General features: G+C 46.2%; 1 protein-coding gene across 1 annotated transcript in view; it reads left to right on the forward strand.

Moving 5' to 3' along the window:
• The first annotated feature begins 758 nt into the window (after positions 1-758).
• The window catches only part of FURIN (furin, paired basic amino acid cleaving enzyme), a 267,831-nt gene continuing 244,894 nt past the window's right edge, over positions 759-23,695 (forward strand). Inside the window, exon 1 of the mRNA XM_075345887.1 lies at positions 759-1,458. The gene's annotated coding sequence lies outside the window, so the exon portion shown is untranslated. The remainder of the gene's footprint in view (positions 1,459-23,695) is intronic.

Genomic DNA, 23,695 nt, shown 5'->3' on the forward strand with positions numbered 1-23,695 from the left:
TGCAACGCAGGGTCATCAGTCGCAATCCGTCACTAATAGAAGTCTATGGGGAAATACAAGATTCCTGCAAAATATTTTGCAGGATTCCGTAATTCCTCAAGGCTACGGATTGTGACTGATGCAAAATAACTGAAGTGTGAACTTATCGTCACCAAACCTGGTGACAGGTTCCCTTTAAGGCCAGGTAACAAATGTGTGTATATACAGTATACCTCCACACACACACACACACACACACACACACACACACACACACTTTTGCACGTAAAGTGCAGTAAATGTCCATAGCAACCAATCAGGCTTCAGCTTTCAGAAAAAGACCCTCTGAGAAAATAACAACCGGCATCTGATTGGTTGCTGTGCCCGTCGTGGTGTCCGCTCACTGGCGGCGGTCAGCGCTGCTGCTCCTGTACGTGGAGGCGCCACATCGTCTGGTATCGGCCCGTAACATGGCAGCTCCTGGCAGCCAATCCCGCAGCTGGCAGCCGTTCGCTCAGACCCCATCCGCCCCGCTGCCCTCGGCTGAGGTAACGAGAAGCTGCCGGGCCGCGCATGCACGACGTGAGAGCTCCCTGCGCGCCGCCTGGAAGAGGAGGAGGATGAGGAGGAAGCCGAGCGCCGGTCCGCTCTCCATGCTGCCGCCTCCGCCGCTCTTGTTGCTCTCCCAGTGACGCGGGTTCCGGCTTCTCCCCTTCTTCTCCCTGTGGTCGGAGCGCAGCACGCTGAGCTGCCGGTGCCCGGCGAGTGTGCCGGGGGGGAGGGAGGGTGCGGGGTGATTGCCGGGGACAGTCGGCCACCATGGCAGCGCCGGCGGTGTGTGCCGCCTCCAGGTGAACGCTCAGGACCAGAGAGCGCCGCGGGCTCCCAGACAGCAGAGCACGGGGAGAGCCGGAGCAGCCACCGCCTGTCCCGCCCCCGGCCGGGCTGTGAAGGGGCGGACCTGCTTACACGGGGATGACGCTGCGTCCCACATAAAGAAGAGCGCAGGGAGGAGGACGGGGCAGTGCGGGGGCACGGAGGAGGACAGGACCTGGCAGTGCGGGGCACGGAGGAGGAGGACAGGACCTGGCAGTGCGGGGCACGGAGGAGGAGGACAGGACCTGGCAGTGCGGGGCACGGAGGAGGAGGACGACAGGACCTGGCAGTGCGGGGCACGGAGGAGGAGGACAGGACCTGGCAGTGCGGGGCACGGAGGAGGAGGACAGGACCTGGCAGTGCGGGGCACGGAGGAGGAGGACAGGACCTGGCAGTGCGGGGCACGGAGGAGGAGGACAGGACCTGGCAGTGCGGGGCACGGAGGAGGAGGACAGGACCTGGCAGTGCGGGGCACGGAGGAGGAGGACAGGACCTGGCAGTGCCTGAACTTCTGCTGCACTTTGGCTCCGGTCCGGCTGGTGATGGCCCCGCAGATCCCCGCCGCGGTCACCGGCTCCGGGAAGTGATCCGCTCCTCTCCAGGGTAAGTGGCTGCTGTCACTGGTGTGTGCACGGCGGTGTAATGGGCTGTATAGCTCCTATGGGATTAGTGTAAGATGGGACAGTGGAGATGTTAGATCTGGACTGTACTGAGGTCCCCAATAACTACCCTATCTGCCCCCCAAACACCGGTGTGGGGTCCTCTGTGGTGGGGTCCCCATCCCTGAGGGTCTTTGGGACGATATCACCCCGGTGTGCAGAGTCATAACATTACTGATATAATTGGGATTATGGAACTGCCATTACACAACACTGAATACTGGGGGTCCGGGCTGTGTATTGGGGAACGCCCCAACAATATTCAGTTTTAGTATTCACTTTTTCTTTTTTGTATTTCAATGTTTACTGCTGATCTGGTATATTATTGGGGTGACGGGAGTAAGAAGTTTCTAGGGAAGAGATTTTGGAATGACTGTCCAAGAAAACTGACAGGTACCCCATCAGTAAATGAGCCCACGAAAACTCCATCAAACAACCACAGCATGATTGTCATGTGCCAGTGAATCAGTGATGGCCACTGTTGTGTTCAGGGGTTATCCCTGAATGTAGTTCCACTCGCTGTGAGGAGGGGGTGGGGTGTCTCTGTTGTGTTGCTGTCCACTTGTTGTTGGGGGGGGGGGGGTCTCTGTTGTGTCGCTGTCCACTTGTTGAGGGGGGGGTCTGTTCAGTTGCCATCCACTTGTTGTTGGGGGGGGGGGGTCTCTGTTGTGTTGCTGTCCACTTGTTGTTGGGGGGGGGTCTCTGTTGTGTTGCTGTCCACTTGTTGTTGGGGGGGGGTCTCTGTTGTGTTGCTGTCCACTTGTTGGGGGGGGGGTCTCTGTTGTGTCGCTGTCCACTTGTTGGGGGGGGGGGGGTCTCTGTTGTGTTGCTGTCCACTTGTTGGGGGGGGGGGGTCTCTGTTGTGTTGCTGTCCACTTGTTGGGGGGGGGTCTCTGTTGTGTTGCTGTCCACTTGTTGGGGGGGGGGGGGTCTCTGTTGTGTTGCCGTCCACTTGTTGGGGGGGGGGTCTCTGTTGTGTTGCTGTCCACTTGTTGGGGGGGGGGGTCTCTGTTGTGTTGCTGTCCACTTGTTGGGGGGGGGGTCTCTGTTGTGTTGCTGTCCACTTGTTGGGGGGGGGGTCTCTGTTGTGTTGCTGTCCACTTGTTGGGGGGGGGGGGGGGTCTCTGTTGTGTTGCTGTCCACTTGTTGGGGGGGGGGGGGGTCTCTGTTGTGTTGCTGTCCACTTGTTGGGGGGGGGGTCTCTGTTGTGTTGCTGTCCACTTGTTGGGGGGGGGGGTCTCTGTTGTGTTGCTGTCCACTTGTTGGGGGGGGGGTCTCTGTTGTGTTGCTGTCCACTTGTTGGGGGGGGGGGTCTCTGTTGTGTTGCTGTCCACTTGTTGGGGGGGGGGGTCTCTGTTGTGTTGCTGTCCACTTGTTGGGGGGGGGGTCTCTGTTGTGTTGCTGTCTACTTGTTGGGGGGGGGGGTCTCTGTTGTGTTGCTGTCTACTTGTTGGGGGGGGGGGGGTCTCTGTTGTGTTGCTGTCTACTTGTTGGGGGGGGGGTCTCTGTTGTGTTGCTGTCTACTTGTTGGGGGGGGGGTCTCTGTTGTGTTGCTGTCTACTTGTTGTTGGGGGGGGTCTCTGTTGTGTTGCTGTCCACTTGTTGGGGGGGGGGTGTCTCTGTTGTGTTGTTGCTGTCCACTTGTGGGGGGGGGGTGTCTCTGTTGTGTTGCTGTCCACTTGTGGGGGGGGGGGTGTCTCTGTTGTGTTGCTGGCCACTTGTTGGGGGGGGGTGTCTCTGTTGTGTTGCTGGCCACTTGTTGGGGGGGGGGGGTGTCTCTGTTGTGTTGCTGTCCACTTGGGGGGGGGGGTGTCTCTGTTGTGTTGCTGGCCACTTGTTGGGGGGGGGGTGTCTCTGTTGTGTTGCTGTCCACTTGTGGGGGGGGGGTGTCTCTGTTGTGTTGCTGTCCACTTGTGGGGGGGGGTGTCTCTGTTGTGTTGCTGTCCACTTGTGGGGGGGGGGGTGTCTCTGTTGTGTTGCTGGCCACTTGTGGGGGGGGGGGGGTGTCTCTGTTGTGTTGCTGGCCACTTGTTGGGGGGGGGTGTCTCTGTTGTGTTGCTGGCCACTTGTGGGGGGGGGGGTGTCTCTGTTGTGTTGCTGGCCACTTGTTGGGGGGGGGTGTCTCTGTTGTGTTGCTGGCCACTTGTTGGGGGGGGGGTGTCTCTGTTGTGTTGCTGTCCACTTGTGGGGGGGGGGTGTCTCTGTTGTGTTGCTGGCCACTTGTGGGGGGGGTGTCTCTGTTGTGTTGCTGTCCACTTGTTGGCCTTGGTTTGTGTAGGATGCTTCCCTTAGTTGTAGTTGGCCTGCTATCCTTAACCCTGAACTGGTGAGGTGGGCTTTTTGTCATGCAGCTGGTGATGTGGGGGCTTCCTATACCCCAGTGTTTAGAAATCTGTAATTTTTACAGAAAATGCAGAGATCACGTTTGCTTTAATCGTTTTCTTATTGGCGATTGATTACACATGGATATACCAAGTTTTTGACACCCACAAGTATCGGAAAATGTAATACATTGATGATTCATACCAGCGTTTTCCAATGAATGCCTGCTGAACAACATTTCCCTGGGGTGTTGCAAACACCACCTCACCAGTTGAGGGTTAATGCTCGGCTGACGCCTGCCTGGCAGGGTGGCATGTGCCAGGTCCTATGGCAGGACTTCTGTCTGATGGTGCTTCCTGAGACGATGGCCCCTTTCCTCTCCTCCTATGTCTCTGCTGCTGACTCGGATGTAAACACTGCACGTTATTGGGGTGATGTGGGTCCAGACAGGGCAGAGGCCATTGCTACACAACTTGGTCTCGTCCTGTTTTCCTGCACATGTGCGGCTTCTTTCCTCATGGTCTATTTTGGAGTAATCATCTGGAAAGCTGAGCCTGTCAGTGATTGCATTACATTGTATTTACTGGACATCAAGCTTTCTTCTTCTTATCTGCCCTGACAATCCTTCCTCATATTCTCCTTTCTGAGAACACATTAGTGTTTATCTCGAGCCTTTGATATCACAGATTGGACCTGTTACTGGGGAGGAAATGCTTTTTAAAGGGCTGCATGTATCTTAACGGAACAGCTCGGCTTGTTACATTATTTGGTAACATTAACCCATATAAGCCGACTATTCAGCTGTGAAGTTGTGTGTCACTGACTTTGTCATGTGGTGCGAAACCAAGGACATGAGCGCTTTGTGTCAGACGTCCAGGTGTGAAGGTGACGGACCAAGCCCAAGGAGCTGTGCTCTTAGCTATGGGCTCCCAGGGCTAAGCTTCTTAGGGTGTTCATCGATGTTCCTGAAATGACAACAGTTATTGGGGTGATATAATGTTTGAGACGTGCAATCAAGGCATCATTTTCTATTAAAATTGTGTGCACTTACTGTTAAGCAAGTAAAGTATTCCATATTATTTACGTTTGGCTATAGAAGTGATGTGAAGCACCATTTATGAAACGTATGCAATGTAATGACCTTTTTACAGGCTACAATTTATTTATGTGCCTAGAGGTGCGTTCATATTAGACAACCTGTGGCTGAAAACCATCACAGCTCGGCTCCGTGTTCCCCTATTGTTGGGTTGTTTATAGTCTGTAGACAGCTCATCTGCACTGTCTGTGATAGATCGTTCTGTGTAATAGATTGTTGTTGTTCTCGACAGCTCCCGTCCTGTGTACATGGACAATGTGCTGCCGAGAATGATTTATTGATTATTATTTTTAAGCAAGCTGAATAATCCTTTTTCTCAGCAGACACAGATTTTGCTTGCTCGATGGGTGAATGGCAGCCTGATTCTAATCCCAGCAATGCTTGCTCCTGATTGTGCTGTGTAGATACACCTTTATGATATCTGTACACTTACAGATCTCTAACCAATTTCTACCCAATCAGACTTGTAACAACCTAAATTAGTGGGTGTAAATGACCACATGATCTGATTGAAACTTTTCATATTTGGCCTGTAACACTCCACAAGGCGAAACCTCAACCCTTTTGATTTTTATCTGGTAGAAAACGCATCAAATATACTTAAAAAATCCCATCTGCTGAATACAGTATCGTGTAGAAGCCGTCTCTAAAAGACGTGTGAAAAGCTTCATTTAGACAACAGATTTCAGTCCATAAACAAACGCTGATTAATGTGCTCCTTCATCTCTGATCCACACCGCGATTGCACAGACTGGTAATTGGGAACTTGTGTTCTTAGGCTATGTGCGCACGCTGCGTTTTTTTGACACTGCGTTTTTGTGCGTTTTGGCTGCTAAAAACGCATCCGCTGCAAAAAATGTGCAAAAAACGCACAGGTAAAAACGCATGCATTTTTGCTGCGTTTTGGTGCATTTTTGGCTTCGTTTTGGTGCATTTTTGATCTCTGCGCTTTGGTGCGTTTTTGATCTTTGCGTTTTTCAAATACATTGCATGGGGGGAAAACGCAGAAAAACGCAGGAAACAATTGACATGTCCATTTTTTTTCTTTAAAGCTCAAAAACGCAGCTTAAAAAAAAGTTGTGTGCGGACAGCAAGAATGAAAACTCATAGACTTTGCTGGGGAAGCAAAGTCGTGCAGTTTTGAGCCCAAAAATGCACCCGAAAAACGCAATGTGCGCACATAGCCTTATGACATGAGCCTAATGACGACTCTAAGGAACTGGATTTCAGAACGATTGTACCAGATGAGTTAGTCCTTTCCTAACAATATATCTGGCGGTGTGAATGGCCAACTCCATGCAAGGGTCCATTTATGTGGACTGAGGTTTCCCGCGATGTACACTGACAGCATAGGAAGTTGATGGCTGAGCTACGCTGTGTCCTCGTTCTGTAGCTCCGCCGCACTCGGCTGTTTCTGGAGCGTACGTTCTGTGGCTGCTGTTGATCCAATTTCAACCATGAGCACCTGAACTTGGAACAACTATTATGTCTTTAACCAACAAGAACATAAGATTCAGCAAACCTCACCGAATGTGAACTTGTATGTAGACTGTGGGCAGATGTGTCCTTTCCATCTAGCTCTATTGTGCAGCCATCCAGATAAATGCCATCTAGGTGATCCATGGACACCACTTGTCTGACAGGGCAGACTTTGATGTTATACTATGAGCTCCATGTCATACGGAGGGATCATGTTTTGGTGAGACTCCCCTCTTTTAACATTGATTCCCCTCCTAAAGTTAGCTATGTACTTTGTATAGTTTTGTCTTGCAGCTCCCTGAGAAGCCGTCTTATTAAAATGTTCAGCTCTAGCAGCAGCGCATAGTCTGTGGATTCAGTGGAGATGATTTATTGACAGCCAGGGCAAGCGGAGTGTACCAGGGGGCATCAGCCTTCTGCTGTCTCTGGCTGCATAGGGTTTATGCACCTGGCGCTGCTGCTCCTTTAGTATAAGGAGTACGAGCACTCTGGGGCCCTGTGTGTACAGGGATCTTCTCCACTGGATCTAAAGCTACAGAATCCCAAAGAAAACTCCCTAATATGAAACAGGAGGCTTGTAGACAACCCCTCTGGCCGCACATCTCGTACTAAAGGTACCAAGCCAGCCATCTGCAGAAGCCCTATGAATTATCGTTGTCTTTCTCTCTGCAAATCGTTCTAGCTTCCCTGAGTTTGGATCTGATAAGGGTCATCACAGCAGATTGAATAGTCAGATATTCATACCAGTGTCCTTCAATTCCTAAAGCTGTCTGTAAAGATCATTCCTCTCATTTTCAGCTGGAACAGTATAGTTTGGAGACAGCTTGCCTCTCACCACGTCTGATGTTGGATGCAGCAAGGACGTGTGGTCCTTTGTTTCGTCAGGTGATAAGCGGCACCAGATTGTGAAGATAGGCGGACCATAGATGGGATTTATTTAGTCTATTCGGAATTAAAATTAAACCATACTGTGCTAATGGCTTAAAGCGCCACTCCAGGTTTGTTTGTTTTTTTTTCTTTCTTTTCACCACTGTAGTGGTGCTTTTTAATCTAAAGACTCTGCCCCTGTCTTATACTCCTTTTCTGGCATTTTCTCCTGTTATCGGTTATCGCTGTCAGTTTTGGGCAGTTCATGGCCTCCTGGATTGCTCCAGTGTTTAAAGGAGCGCAGTGAAGGTGACTCTTCATCATAAGTCAATGAGAGCATCGTTATGACTCTCATAGACTTGTACTTAGTGCCTGTGATGATGTATCTTCTGACTTCCAGCCTGTCAGAAGTTTCAGTCACAAGATGGTGCCATGGGACTGGAGTATATGGAGATAAGGTATGCACACCAGTGACTATGTAGGGGAATATACAGTCAGGGCCAGAAATATTTGGACAGTGACACAAGTTTTGTTATTTTAGCTGTTTACAAAAACATGTTCAGAAATACAATTATATATATAATATGGGCTGAAAGTGCACACTCCCAGCTGCAATATGAGAGTTTTCACATCCAAATCGGAGAAAGGGTTTAGGAATCATAGCTCTGTAATGCATAGCCTCCTCTTTTTCAAGGGACCAAAAGTAATTGGACAAGGGACTCTAAGGGCTGTAATTAACTCTGAAGGCGTCTCCCTCGTTAACCTGTAATCAATGAAGTAGTTAAAAGGTCTGGGATTTATTACAGGTGTGTGGTTTTGCATTTGGAAGCTGTTGCTGTGACCAGACAACATGCGGTCTAAGGAACTCTCAATTGAGGTGAAGCAGAACATCCTGAAGCTGAAAAAAAAGAAAAAATCCATCAGAGAGATAGCAGACATGCTTGGAGGAGCAAAATCAACAGTCGGGTACATTCTGAGAAAAAAGGAATTGACTGGTGAGCTTGGGAACTCAAAAAGGCCTGGGCGTCCACGGATGACAACAGTGGTGGATGATCGCCGCATACTTTCTTTGGTGAAGAAGAACCCGTTCACAACATCAACTGAAGTCCAGAACACTCTCAGTGAAGTAGGTGTATCTGTCTCTAAGTCAACAGTAAAGAGAAGACTCCATGAAAGTAAATACAAAGGGTTCACATCTAGATGCAAACCATTCATCAATTCCAAAAATGGACAGGCCAGAGTTAAATTTGCTGAAAAACACCTCATGAAGCCAGCTCAGTTCTGGAAAAGTATTCTATGGACAGATGAGACAAAGATCAACCTGTACCAGAATGATGGGAAGAAAAAAGTTTGGAGAAGAAAGGGAACGGCACATAATCCAAGGCACACCACATCCTCTGTAAAACATGGTGGAGGCAACGTGATGGAATGGGCATGCATGGCTTTCAATGGCACTGGGTCACTTGTGTTTATTGATGACATAACAGCAGACAAGAGTAGCCGGATGAATTCTGAAGTGTACCGGGATATACTTTCAGCCCAGATTCAGCCAAATGCCGCAAAGTTGATCGGACGGCGCTTCATAATACAGATGGACAATGACCCCAAGCATACAGCCAAAGCTACCCAGGAGTTCATGAGTGCAAAAAAGTGGAACATTCTGCAATGGCCAAGTCAATCACCAGATCTTAACCCAATTGAGCATGCCATTTCACTTGCTCAAATCCAGACTTAAGACTGAAAAGACCCACAAACAAGCAAGACCTGAAGGCTGCGGCTGTAAAGGCCTGGCAAAGCATTAAGAAGGAGGAAACCCAGCGTTTGGTGATGTCCATGGGGTTCCAGACTTAAGGCAGTGATTGCCTCCAAAGGATTCGCAACAAAATATTTGAAAATAAAAATATTTTGTTTGGGTTTGGTTTATTTGTCCAATTACTTTTGACCTCCTAAAATGTGGAGTGTTTGTAAAGAAATGTGTACAATTCCTACAATTTCTATCAGATATTTTTGTTCAAACCTTCAAATTAAACGTTACAATCTGCACTTGAATTCTGTTGTAGAGGTTTCATTTCAAATCCAATGTGGTGACATGCAGAGCCCAACTCGCGAAAATTGTGTCACTGTCCAAATATTTCTTGACCTAACTGTATGAAAAGCAGAAACTGCTGTGTGAATACTGACATGAAAAATCCAATCGCTATATGTAAGAGTGAAGGTATGAAAATGGAATCTGCATTATTGCCATGAACATATGAATAAAGAGAAATGTAGCTATTGAATTGATCAATGCAACAGAGCCCCAACACTACGCCAAAGTATTTCTCTACTGATACGATACTCATGTGAGTCATACGGCTAGTGTGAGTGCACCCTAAGACTGTAGGGAGGGAAAACACTGGAGTGGTGCGGTAAAAAGTAACTAAACGTTTTGAACAGAAAACGTTATATTTTTCTGTCATTTAACTGAACTTGTGTAAAGATCAGGAGGCTGTCTGTTGATTAGAGGAGGGGGTGTTGGATGCTGAGACCATATATGATTGCTCAAAGGTTCACAAGCTCCTGCCTGATTGCAGACAGCGAGCGGAGTATGGACTTAATAGCGATCCTAAGGCTGTGTACACACTGCAGTTTTGTTTCTTCAGCGAAAAACGCACCCTCTGGTAGAAAAACTCACCTTTTAGCCAAAAAAAAGCATGTGTTTTTGGCACCGTTTTGGGTGCATTTTTGCCCCTTGCGTTTTTTCACTATATTCAATGTAAAAACGCAGGTCAAAAATGCAGAAAGAAGTGACATGCTGCTTCTTTTTTTCTGCAACCAAAACCGCAAGGGGAAAAAAGAAGCAACGTGTGCACAGCACCTCTGAATTCTCTTAGACTTTGCTGGGGAAAGTAATACATGCAGTTTAGGTCAACAAACTGCACCATAAAAGTGGCAAAAAATGCAGCGTGTGCACAGGGCCTAAGGCCTCCTTCACACGTCCCGTGTGTCTAGTATGTAGGGCATCTGATGTGTTTTTTGTTTTGTTTTTTTTCCACTGATGCCACAATTCTTTTTTTTTTTTTTTTTTTTTTTTTATTGGCAGCACAGATGACGAGCCAATACAAGTGTATGGGTCTGTGAAAAACACGTACAGCACATGGATGACATCGGTGTACAATCTGTGTGCTGTACGTGTTTTACACTGCAAAGTATAGAGAAGCTTTGTAATTTAACTTGCACTTCTCGAGGAGTGGTGGAGAGGAGGGTCTCTTGAGCTTTTGGTCAGGGTCTCAGGATCCAGACCTCCATTATATATTTAGAGGAAATGGCTGACTGTGAAGGGACACACCTTGCTGACAAGGGAAACGTTAACACCTAATTATTTATTTATACATTTCCAGGAGATACAACACAGAACTAAAAGGTCCTTCTGCACGGTCAGTGATGGGTGCAGGTCAGCAATATAGGAAGTAAAACTACTCGATGCGACCAGCGACACATGGGTGTTCATTAATTTGCTGGGCAGGTTTACACTGGACAATGATAAATTGGGCATTACCTCTCCATTAATTAAGTTTATATTGCACCAACGTATTCCACAGCACTTTACAATTAAGCAGAGGCATGTTCAGACAAAAACAAAATAACACATAGGTCAAGAGTTACAGGAGGAGTGAGGGTCCTGCTCGCAAGCCTTACAATGTATGGGGGCCTTACAATGTATGGGGGCCTTACAATGTATGGGGGCCTTACAATGTATGGGGGCCTTACAATGTATGGGGGCCTTACAATCTATGGGGGCTTCCAGTCTGAGTAAGCATTTGTCCCCTATACCCACGGCTTCTAACAATACTGCAACCTCATGTTCATTATTTCAATCAGAAATATCGTAACAAACCTCAAGTATGAGAAATCCACTAAAACGTTGCGTCTTTTGAGCGACTCCTTCCTGTCCGTCCAGCCTTCATTGTACGAGCATTGACACGTTTTTCATAAACGAAATTTGAGGAAAAACTTCAGTCCATTGTTCAGACTCGTAGAATGGCTCTGAGCTATTGAACTTGGCTCGTCTTCTAGCGTTTTGAATAAACAATTCATTAACTATGTGGTCAGGCTATATGTGTTATGATCACACTTTCCTAGATCTGCAGAAGTGTTTAATGGTGTTTCCTCATCACAAAGGCTACAGGCCCGCGCTCCTCACTGCTGGCTTCTGTCACGTTGATCTGAATGGCCTGGCTGGCTCAAGTTTCTTTAGAGAGAAATCTCAAACTTTTACACCTTTTTACCCTAAATAAAAAAAAAAGTGTACCGTTATTTAACCTGCATAGTAACTGTCATAAAAGAAAAAATCAAAACTGCAGAATTGCTGATGTTGAGTTGCGTCGCCTACCCAAAGAAGTGCAATGAAATCAGAACACCCCAAAATGGTATCCATAAAAAACACCATCTCACCACTCCAAAAACAACCCTCAGACAGGTACATCGATGAAAAACTAAAGTTACAGGAATCTGAAAATGGCCAGAATCATACTGACCAGAAGAGGCATGTTGCCAGGTCGTGTCCGTTGTTGTTGTTGTTGTTGTTGTTGTTGTTTGTTGTGTTTTGTTTTTTTTCTCTTGTGGTGTTTTTCAACACGCTGGTAAAGGCAATGCCACTCAACATTACGACTAGTGTCGGAGCGGATCCGAACTGTAAAAATCCGGATCCGCGCGGTTTCAGCGTCCGATCCGGTCGCGGGAATCCGGCTGCACAATCCGGGAAAATTTTATATATTTTTTTTTTTTTTTTCTCTCTCTCTCTCACTCTCTCGTCCCGGATCCGCTCCCCATTCACATACATGGGTCCGGATCGGATCCGGACTTCTTTTCCAACCCGCGTCGGATCCGCCGGACCCAGATTGTTATAAGTCCGCTCAACTCTAATTACAATTCGTAATACAAGTGATGTTGATGAGAAAAAAAAGTTCTGTGAAATAACATGACAAAAATTGTTTGAAGGGATTGAAAATGCAGTCAGTAGATTGCTCATAAGGGTCTTTAGGGCCCTATTTGGTCATGACAGGAGATGAGCCCTTTGTATGTGCTGACAGGTTACCCCGATAGTGACCCCAGCAGATTTTCATTAATGGTATGTGTAAGTGCACCGCTTACGGCTGTCTGTATGGCTGTGCAGTATATGTTAGAAGGATTTTATGAGCAGCGCTCCTATATATTTGTCCTAACGTGTAATTATGGAAGAACTTCCTGTTATGGGACTTGGAATAGTAAATGGCTAAAAAAATGCCATACTTTTTTAGTAATTGGAGGAGAAGACGCACGGACTTTGCTGTCGGTTTTGCACTGACCTTTGGTGACTTGCAGCAGATTTTCTTGGTCTTTCAGGTAATTCCCCCCCCCCCCCCCCCCCCCCCCAGGACAGCAGAGAAGGGCCAATCAGAGGACGACTCTGCCCTGCACGGCCCTTTTTTTTTTTTTTTTTTTTTTTTTTTTATTTTGTTACAAAACAAAATTGACCTGAGAAGTACAGATTGTCCGTGTACTCTCCATATCTGTCACACCACTTTAGCACTCGCCACGTGCTCTTCATTATTTCTATACTTGTCTATTCTTAGCGTATTGATTATAAAGAACATTTTGCGACATTTTATTTCTAGAGATAAAAAGGTAAACAAAAAAAACCTTTCTGCCCTAAAAATTAGAATTCAGGGTAGAATCATCTTCTCTTTAGTTTTTTGTATCTTGCTATTTACTAGAATCCTATTCGTAATAAATTTTGGGTTGTGTGTGTGTGTGTGTGTGTGTGTGTGTGTGTGTGTGTGTTTTTTTTTTTTTTTTTGTTTTTTGCTTTGTACATTACGGGGGCTTGAGCTGCTATTAAAGGGACTCTATCAGCACAGGACGCCTGTTCACACCAGGTACAGGCTTTCAGGCATAATGGCAGGGCTAGTCTTTTAAATCCACCTGGTTGTCAATCTATCTCTTACCTTCTTTGGTTCTTTGAAGCCAGAGCTGTCAATCACAGAAGAGGGGAGGGTGCAGATTGAGGGTAAACAAGTAGATGGGAAGGTGAATTTAATTGTTTAACCGCACCATGATGCACGAGTGCCAGAACTTGGTGTGAACAGTCATCCTGTGCTGATTGTCCCATTAAAGGGAATCTGTCAGCTTTGGTATGCTGCCCCCTGTTAAAATGTCTGTTATGGCAATGTATTCTGAGGTCCCCTCTACAAAGCAGAAAGCAAAACACATGTCGGGAAAGGGTTGCTACTTAGTATTTCTGGGCAGAGCGATCATTTTTCTTACTAGCTGTAGTAAGTTCCCGATAAAGTGTCTTTATTGATATAAAGGGAATCTGTCACCAGGTTTTTGTTTCCTCATCTGCATCATGTAGAGATAGAGACCCTGATTCCAATGATGTGCCACATTGATAGTTTACTGGATACAGAGCTCAGAAAGCTAACTGCATCCACACCACCGCTTCCTGTGTTCATTGTATGGTAACAGCTGCAAATCAGTGCTGGGAGTTGGACCAGGGCTCAGGCGGACACCTAGTCTGGACAGCAATAATTTTTCCGATAAAACACTCATTGTATGGAAACGGCGCAAAGCCTAATCAGTGACTCAGCCCCTATCTCATGTTGTCCTCAGGTAACATAGCTAACTCCTGCTGATAGATTCCCTTTAACATTTCTCCATACACTGACATCTGAGTGATTTACTTGGCACCTGAAGGCATGTTGGCCCATACCAGGTATTTGCATGTTGTTTCTTTTCAGGTTTATCAATGTTTGTACAATATTTTCCAGAGTGAGATAGATATCTAATATTTTTTAAAGTTACAAAGGGCAAAGGTTCTGTTTTTATGAATACAGAGGAGATGTGATGTAACTAGTGCATAATACAATTCGCTGTATACCAGTATTGCCTTTCTTTTTGCAATCCTGCATGTGTTGTTCTGTGTGTTTTATATATTCTCTCTCATCCTTGTAACTTATCTAGTGACCTGTGGGCCCTCCAATTTTCTGACCTGTAGCACCCAATCTGTGGAGAAGTAATACATCTGATGTGGAAAAACCTCTTTAATGGGAACCTGTCATCAGAAATTTTGCACTAAACCTAAAAGATTCCCCCTCTGCAGCTCCTGGGCTGCATTCTAGCAAGGTTCCTGTTGTTCTTGTGCCCCATTTCTGACCAAAATAAAGACTTTATAAAGTGGTACTGTGGCGCCCCTGAGGCTTCCGTCGCCACAGACCTATTGCACCTCAGCCAGAAGTGTGATGTCCCATCCTGGGTAAGAATGAGGTCATATACCGGTCCACAGACTAAACTTTCACACACCAATTGGTAGGCATGCACTGGGTCAGGGATAGTGGCAGCCACCCCCATAGATGTATTCATGGGGCCGTAAGTCCCATTTCTGGTCCCAATAGTGTGGGTGGGGCCTAGTCAGTGGGTATGTGGGAGGAGTCAGCAAGTGGGAGTAGATGAGGGAACCAGGAAGTTCCAAGTTCAATCAGTCTGTCAGTAGGAGCAGAGGAGTGAGGAGAGTGAGAGGGAGGTAGTTACCTCAGGAGAGAGTGACAGAAAGAAGTTCCTGGTGGAGATCCTGGGGTCTAGTTAGGCCCAGGTGACACCTGAAGAAGGAAAGAAGGGATTCCAGGGCCACGGAAGTGCATATTGCCTCGTGGCCTGTTCCACAGGAAGATTGGGTGGAGGGATCTGGCTGCATTCGGGGATGGTCCCCAGACAGAGGGAAGAAAGACAATTCCTCATAAAGTAACACCGAAGGCCGAGGGTGGTTGCAAGCGTCCCGGGCCACAGCCCACCACAGATCCCCGGTTAAGGGAGCAAGATACAACTACGGTTAGCCCCCTTTGTACAGGCCCTGTGGTGGAGGCCGAGACCAGTTCAACTAATAGAGTCAAGGTTAAGAAGACAGTCAGGAGAGAGACACAGGAAGGGTGCACCGGTATACCTCTGAACTACCTGGGATCGGCAGAGGTCCCTGACAGTTGATCCCAGCATACTGTCGGGCAACTGGTTTGTTGACACCTGGACTCAGAAACAGTGAGTAAAAGACCTAAACTGCAAGCCCTGTGTCATCTGATTCATTCTGCACCTCGTCCACAAACACCATAGACTTTACCAAGCACCAAAGGTTGCCCCGGGGTACCCGCTCTACTTGTGGAGAGCAAGAAACACCTTAGCTGCCATAACATCAGCCCCGGAGGTCCCTTCCAGCAGCTGCGGCTCCATAGCTGCAAATTACCACAGGTGGCGTCACGAATCTTTTATATAAACTTTACCATCTCCCCAATACCGCCACATTAACTGACCCCCACCAGGGTCACAGAATCTGGCCCTGCCACCGCTGACTACCCCGGACTAGTCTGGCCCGACACAGAGTCACTGTAATACTACTGTATGTTTTGAGGATTTCGATAGCGTAGGGCAATGACAGCCAGAGACGAGTTTGTGGTACAAGATGTTTATGATATGTAACCACGGTAGATACACAACGGAAATACACAGTATAACAAACACATGAAAATACCTTTCCGAAACGGAGCGAAGGGGATTCCCGGGGCCACGCACCGGACTCCCCCAGGGAGACCACCAGAGCGAACCCCTATACAGGGACTGTCCGGCAATCAACCCCGGAAGGCCTAAATGCGCCGCAGCCGGGACACAAGGGGCAAGCGGTAAAGTCCAGAAGTGTCCGTACGGGATGAAAGTCCAGAATGGTTATGAACCGGAAGAAACCGGGCAGACGTGCTGACCAAAGACGGCAGACGGAGTCCGGGCACAGTTTGAAGAAACCGGGTGTGGTCCAGAGTCGGTCGGTAGATTTTCAGGAGGATCCAAAGGTAATCAAGTAGCAGCAGCAGCAAGGCAGGAGCACACAGCAAGCAGTATACTCAGGCACTGGACTAGGCTTAGAGGCGGCCTTTTAAGCAGCTGGACAGGAAGTAGGGCAACAGAACATAAAACTCCATGTTAACCGAGGGCAAGCTCTTTCAAAAGAGGACTGGAAAACCCGGAAACCTGACAGTCACCTAAGGCCCTGGGGTGGGTGAGTCATTTACCTTTTTTGTATTCAAATCTTGATAATGGTACACGGGAGCGGGCTCTCTGGTGTCCATTAGTCTGCCTCCCGCCGCTTTAGGCCGTCCCCCATCGCGCAATTTCATACCTCAAGAGGCCACCCAGTGCGCCCGAGGTCTCGCGCATGCGCCGTGCCACTCTTGCGGGACTGTGCAATGTGCACAGTGTGACCGCTGGTGACGTGTTGTGCAGGCGTGAGATTATGGGCGGCGCTGGGATTTTCATCAGCAAGTACCCGCCCATAATCTCGTGCTCGCTCTTTCACCGTCGCCTCCACCGTTCTGCGCAAGCGCTGGCCAGCTTACCTCACGTCACCGCTTTGAAATTGCGCGATTGGGGACGGCCTAAAGCGACAGGAGGCAGACTAACGGACACCAGAGAGCCCGCCCCCGTGTACCATTATCAAGATTTGAATACAAAAAGGTACCACTTTATAAAGTCTTTATTTTGGTCAGAAAGGGGGCACAATAATAACAGGAACCTTGCTAGAATGCAGCCCAGGAGCTGCAGAGGGGGAATCTTTTAGGTTTAGTGCAAAATTTCTGATGACAGGTTACCGGTCATGTAAAAAAAAAAAACCCCACGTAATCTGCATGTTAATAGTGTTTGGAACCTGCCCGGTGCCTGTACATTGAACTGCTGCTGGGAGGAAATTAACTTTAATCCTCCCAAAAGTTTTAGTTCTCCTTGTTGGCTTGGCGTGGGTTCAGTCACTGCTCTTTTGTATAGAGTAGTGGCTGTAACCACCCCAACCCCCCAGCACTGACTGACCGCCTCCTCTAATGCTGAGCAGCTGTCAGTCAGTGCGGGGGGTGCTTTTACAACTCCCTTGCGAGTCTGCACTGGCACCACCCCAATGATTGAAACCTGAATGCCGCCAGGAGGAATAAAGTTAATTTCCTCCTGGCAGCAGGGTTCGATGTACAGGTAGCGGGCAGGTTCCAAACGCTATTAACCTGCAGAGTAGTTTGTTATTATAAGTGACATTCCCTGTTAATACTAATATGTGTGTGTGTGTGAAATTTCTCACATCAATGATCATTTTACAGCTCTGAAACCCAACTGTGTCATATTTATGATGCCCACTTTGTATTCTCTGAAAAGTACATGTGGTCATTTGGAAAATTCCTTGTGTAGATGTCCTCACCTTCTTTCTGTGAGTACGTGTATTGTTTCACTGTTGTATACATATTTCTGGTGAATGTTTAATTGGTAGAGAGATACTAAATTATCCAAATCTCTCTGGAAGATGTCCCTGTTTAGTAATTGAAGGGGCTGTTACACGCTGACCATTTTTTTTTTTTTCTCCATGGTTTAGAAAACCGTTGTCAACATTGGAAATGTCTGTTTCTAAATTGGCAAAATGGTTTCAAACACAAAAGAAAATGACCTACTTCTTCTACTTGTTCTCAGTTCAGATCCCAGAGGAGGACCACATTTTGGGGAATTGGCTCCAAACCTTTTGAGATAAATTATTAGCATATGATCATTTCTTAACATTTCTCGGGCTTTGTGCTCCACATATGCAGTAATATGTAGCAAAAATGGGTACAAGTGCTGACCCTCAAACTTTCATTGTAGGACGTTTAAAACTTGTCCCAGTCCAAAGCAATGTGAGGACATAGCCCGAGCCTTCTAAATTCTGGGGCATTGCTGTTTTGCTGCACATTCACTTTTGCTTAAACATAAGAAGTATGCAAGTTATTCTAAAAGAGGTGTATAAAACGGCTAATCCTGGCATGTCTGTACACTGTAAATGTACTCGCACAGACTGACTAATTGGGTAGTTAATAACCCCATTAGGCCTCATGAGGTGTGGGGCCAGGGTCTCGCCCACACTGCGGAGATCAAAGCGGGAGCACAGTTCATTAATTTCCAAAATGTCCCTTCCCTTAGTCATTTCCCTTCTTTCTAATGACTATTTAATTATGAGCAGTTGTAACCATATTAATGGTGTAACATGACGGCTTTATCTGTATGGGCCTGATTTTATTTTTTGATTACATGTTGATTATTAGGTTTATATTAGTTATATAATACAATGCAGTTCCAAATTGCCATGACTGCCCCTCTTGTCTGTCCTACTGTGTTTCTCTGAAAATAAGACACTGTCTTATATTATCTTTCGCTCTTAAAGATGAGCTAGGGCTTAATTTCAAGGGGTGTCTTATTTATATTACGAACAACAATCCACATTTATTCTTGAACAAAAAAAAATAAACATCTATTCAAATACGACAATATTCACTAGAGACAAACCAATATAAATCTGGCTGGCAGCATATTGTCAACATGGCTGCATGGTCCCCCGCTATGATGAGGGGACAAGAGTAATCTGGGAATAAACTCCTACAATAAATACCATATTTGTCGGTTTATAAGACGCTCCAGATTATAAGACTCACCCCAAATTTAGAATGTGGTGGGACGATGCTGGCCGTCTTACAATCTGGTGATGTCTTACCAGGAGCAGGCAGCAGCAGTGCTGGAGCGGGGTCTCTGGAGGCAGGGGCGGTGGTGGAGTAAGGTGATGGTGAAGCTGGTGTCACAGACACTCGCTGCGGGCGTAGTGAGGCAGGCAACTTCCATAAACTGTCAGCGGTGTGGGCTTCAAAGAAATGGTCCCTGGAGTCGGCGTATGCGGAGATGGAGCTCTCAGCTCAAGACCTCATCTGCACACGTGCCACCTCCAGGCGCCATTTTCCTTAAGTGTGCTGCTGGGAGATCAAGGGGCCTGAAGTGGCACGTGCGCAGATGAGATCTTGAGCCAAGAGCTCCATCTGCGCATGCACTGATTCCGGGCGCCATTATTTGACATCCGCACTGCCCCACCACAGCGCCCGCTGCCCCAACACAGCACAGCGCCCGCAGCATTGTTCCTGCGACCCCTCTCCACCATCCTCTGTATGCAGCATTCGGATTATAAGACAAACTCCTCATTTTTCTCCCAAATTTTCCTTCCTGCAGTGTGTACTGGAGCACAGAAGAGCAGCCGCGCCAGACCCAACTGTTACAGGCAATGAGCTGTGTTGCTTTTTCCTGGGTCTCTAAGTTCTGTGCTATATGCATAGTTTAGCAGTAGGGAAAACTTGCATCTATTACTCTGGAGGTATAACTTTAGAATGAAGGGGAACAAAAGAAACAGACTGTTCCAGAATCTGTGGAGGAGTTGCTCATTTTAAATTAAATCCAATGAAAGGTCCTCCTTAATGAAGAAGCCTTCATCTCCAGCCGACCAGAAAGGAACTGTCCCCTTATCAAAGCGATGACGTACAATAACTGGAACCCAATAATTTCTAAATCGAAGCCTTACTGGTTAAAGAACTGTAGTAGCTCATGTGCGAAGACATTTTAAAGACCGAAAAAAGGAGAGTGTTTCAATCTAATAGGATTTTTACTGCTGGTAAATAATTGGCTTCAGTTAGAGAGGTAGTTTTCATACATCCATGAGACTAGACAAAAGGAGACTAAATTTTACTATTATTATTATTATTATTTATAGAGCACCATTAATTCCATGGTGTTGTACATGAGAAGGGGTTACATACAGAATATACAAGTTACAGTAGACAGACTAGTACAAAGGGAAGAGGGCCCTGCCCTTGCGGGCTTACATTCTATAGGATTTTGGGGAGGAGACAGTAGGTGGGGTGTAGATTAGGCGGCAGCTCCACACGGTGGTCGGGCGGCAGCTCCGCACGGTGGTCGGGCGGCAGCTCCGCACGGTGGTCGGGCGGCAGCTCCGCACGGTGGTCGGGCGGCAGCTCCGCACGGTGGTCCGCACTTGCCCCCAAAACCCCCACCTTCCGGAAGCAATGGTACCTCTTGGCCGCTGCTCTGGTGTTTGTTGATTGGCTACAGCTGTGACAAAATGTCGATGGTGCTGCAGCACCAATCACTCAGCTCCGTTTCTTTAGTTGATCACCAAAGACCGGAGTAGCGGTGTAGCGATAGCACTGGATGCAGGGAGGGTAAGTAAATCTCAATGTCCTTTTCTAAATCACTGAGCCTGTGGTCTAAGAATAGTTGTAAGGTGACAACCCCTTTAAGGTTTTGCTAGACATTAGAGCCACACTGGATGAATCCACCAATTTTGGTGGGCTGACTAAACCACATACAGCTTTATTGAATATCTGAGCGTATCCTTGTTTTCTGATATGAGAAGCCGCCCTCCAGAGATATCTACGGTAGCTAATTACCATGCACGCTCCACTGACTCAATCATGCATGTATATGGATTGAGGGGGCAGTTGAACCGCTGTCAGAGAAACAAGCATTTGTCCAACACCTGAAAATATAGCACTTCTCTACTATTTGTCTGCAGTAATTGGAAAAGAAATTGCACAGGCTCTGCTGTGTGTCAGTTTTCTTACTGACCTTTTGTTTCTTGCAGCATATTTTCTGGGTTTCTTTCAGGTAATCTCCATGGACCGCACAGAAAGGCTGACTCTGTTCTGCACGTTCCCCTTATTTTTTTTATTTCATTTTTTTTTTTTTATTTTGAAACTCATTTTACATGAGAAGTGCAGAATGTTCTCGTGCTTGTGTACTTTACTTATCTGTCACACCACTTCATCAGGACACCCAATTCTGTGCAGTCGCCAACATTTCATTATTTCATATTTGAATTAAATGTTTTGCGTTAGTAATTAAAATCAGATGACTGCTAATATACGGTATATTTTCTTGTATAATTTACACAGCAAGTAAAAAGTCATATTAATTTAGTAGGTCGGGTTATTGTGGATGCAGCAAAATCATGGATGTGCTTTATTATACATTAAGGTTATATACACTGACGAGAGCAAAAGGGTAACAATCTTTTGAACTTTTGACTTTCAGGCTCTCCCTATCCGCTACAGCTTAGAACAGGGGCCCCCAACTCCAGTCCTCAAGGGCCACAACAGTCCATGTTTTCAGGATTTCTTTGGATTGCACAGGTGATAATTCCAACATCTGTGCAATACTAAGGACATCCTGAAAACATGACTGTTGGTGACCCTTGAGGACTGAAGTTGGAGACCCCTGGCTTAGAACAAAAGACTACCTTCATTTTATAGACAATCATCTTGGCTAGCTCATACATAAATTTTGGCTTGCGGCTGTTTAGCATATGATTAGTTATGAAGATTATCATGTCACTGCATTGTTACTGTTTTGCTCCTGGTGGTGGAAAAATCTTTATCTTGCAGTATACTAAATACAACCTGTTCTCAAATTCCCTAATAGCTCAGTGTGTTAATAGGTTGATTCCCAAGCAAAAGGTCACTGGGTCGGCTCGAGAAGCAGCCGTGAACATTTCCCAAGAAAAGAGAAACTGAATCATCCAGCTCATCGATAGCGGTCTCTCTGCTTAGGCAACTGCCAGACTGCATCATGTGAGGCCATGACAGTTGGAAGAAAATTAAATTAAATCTATCCATCTATTCAAAAGCCAAGAGGTGGATGTCCGGGGAAAATATCGGAGTCAACAAGTCTGCTCATCACAAGGTCTATCAGTTTTGGCGCAACAAACATGGCAGTGGAAGCGGCTTACATGCTTCGTAATAGTGAAACCAGACGTCCATGCAAACACCGTGCAAGGCACATTACACAAGTCTGGAAAGGTGGCCCGAAAAAAGGTGAAGAAGCCTAGACTTCAATATCGTCAGAAGAAGTGTCGACTCAATTTTAGTAAAAAGTACAAAATGTGGACAGTAGAAGATTGGAAATGGGTGATTTGGAGCAATAAGATAATAGTCTATAGACTAAGCTCTGTTTATTCCAGACACATCTATACACACCAAAGGGAAAAATGGGCTAACTGATCGAGAAACTGAAGGAATTGTCAAGCTCTGTGGCAGAAGCCTGGTGATATGAGATTGTTTCACAGCCAGAGACATCGGATACTTGACTAGGATCGGTGGTGGTCTGAATGCTGAGGTATATGTGAGTGTTCTACAAGATAACCTATCTCATACACTCAAGTATTATATGTATTAAAAGGATGACCGTGTTTCAGCAGGACATTGACCCACTGCATAAGTCGAGATTGGTGAAGACATTTTTTTTAATGACCATGAAGTAGAGGTGGTGGATAGGTCACTACAGTCCCCAGACCTCATCCCTATCGAACACTTGTGAGTTGAATTAAAGGAACACCTGTATACATATCAAAGAGTCCACCAGTATGCACCAACATTGGGAGTATGCAGAAGAGACCTAGGATCAGATTTCTCATGCTTGAAGCTGATCTTGAGCATGCCCAGAAGGATTCAGGCAGTGCTGAAAGCCAAAGGTGGATGTACAAAATACTAACAAAGTAATAAAAATTAAAAAAAAAATATATATTTATTTTTTTTTTTTTTGTTTCTTAGGAGCAAAGCAGTAACAATGCAAAGACTTGACAAGAATCTGCTGAACTCATCCTATGCTAAATAGTTGCAAGTGAAATTTATGTAGGAGATAGGCAAGATGATTGTCTATAACATGAAGATCGTTTCATGTTCCACGCCTGTAGTGAAGGGAGAGATATGGAGCCTGAAAGTCAAAAGTCCAAAACATTGTTACCCTTTTGCTTTTAAATAATATACTATAAGACAATTTTATTATCTGAGAGAAACCCACAAAAGTAGAGCCCCCTCCGTCCAGTTGCCTAAATGCCACATCAACCATTATTGACTACTGCTACTATGGAGTTACAAGGGTTTTCCCACGAACAAGGTTCATTTTAAAGTTCATTTCAATCAATAGATCTTGAAATAATAATTTCCACAATTAGATATTAAAAATAAATAAAAAAGTTGCTGTGCTGAGATGATATTATACATGTGTCCCTGCTATGTACTGTATGTACTGTGTAATGGCCGTGTCTGACCATACAGGGACATGGTATGGTCATATCACAGTTCCTGGGTTGGGGAGGACACAAGTGTAAAGAAACATTATTTATTTTATTTTTATTTTTCCCCCCCAATTGTGGAATTTGTTTTTGAACCCTCCTGGTGTTGACATTCTTGGGTCTGGATTACATGTGTTTTTGATGCAGTCGCGCTAATGTGCATCTATTACCTGCAGATTTTCCACATCTCATGCAAATCTGGGGAAAATCTGCACAGATAACAGCATATCCGCAAGAGAAATTTGACATGTTGTGGATTGGAAAATAGCCCTGCAGATGCAGCGGAAAGAAGCACAGTGGACATGAGATTTCTATTAATCCCTTCCACTTTGCTTGTTCTATAAAATGCTGCATTTTTAATGCAATAAAAAATGCACAGTATCAAAAAAATGCGAGCAAAACTCCTAATGGGAATGTACCCACATTCATGGTATAAATGGGTTGTCCAGT

Source organism: Anomaloglossus baeobatrachus, chromosome 4, assembly GCF_048569485.1.
Source record: "Anomaloglossus baeobatrachus isolate aAnoBae1 chromosome 4, aAnoBae1.hap1, whole genome shotgun sequence".
In the NCBI taxonomy this organism is placed as follows: Eukaryota; Metazoa; Chordata; class Amphibia; order Anura; family Aromobatidae; genus Anomaloglossus; species Anomaloglossus baeobatrachus.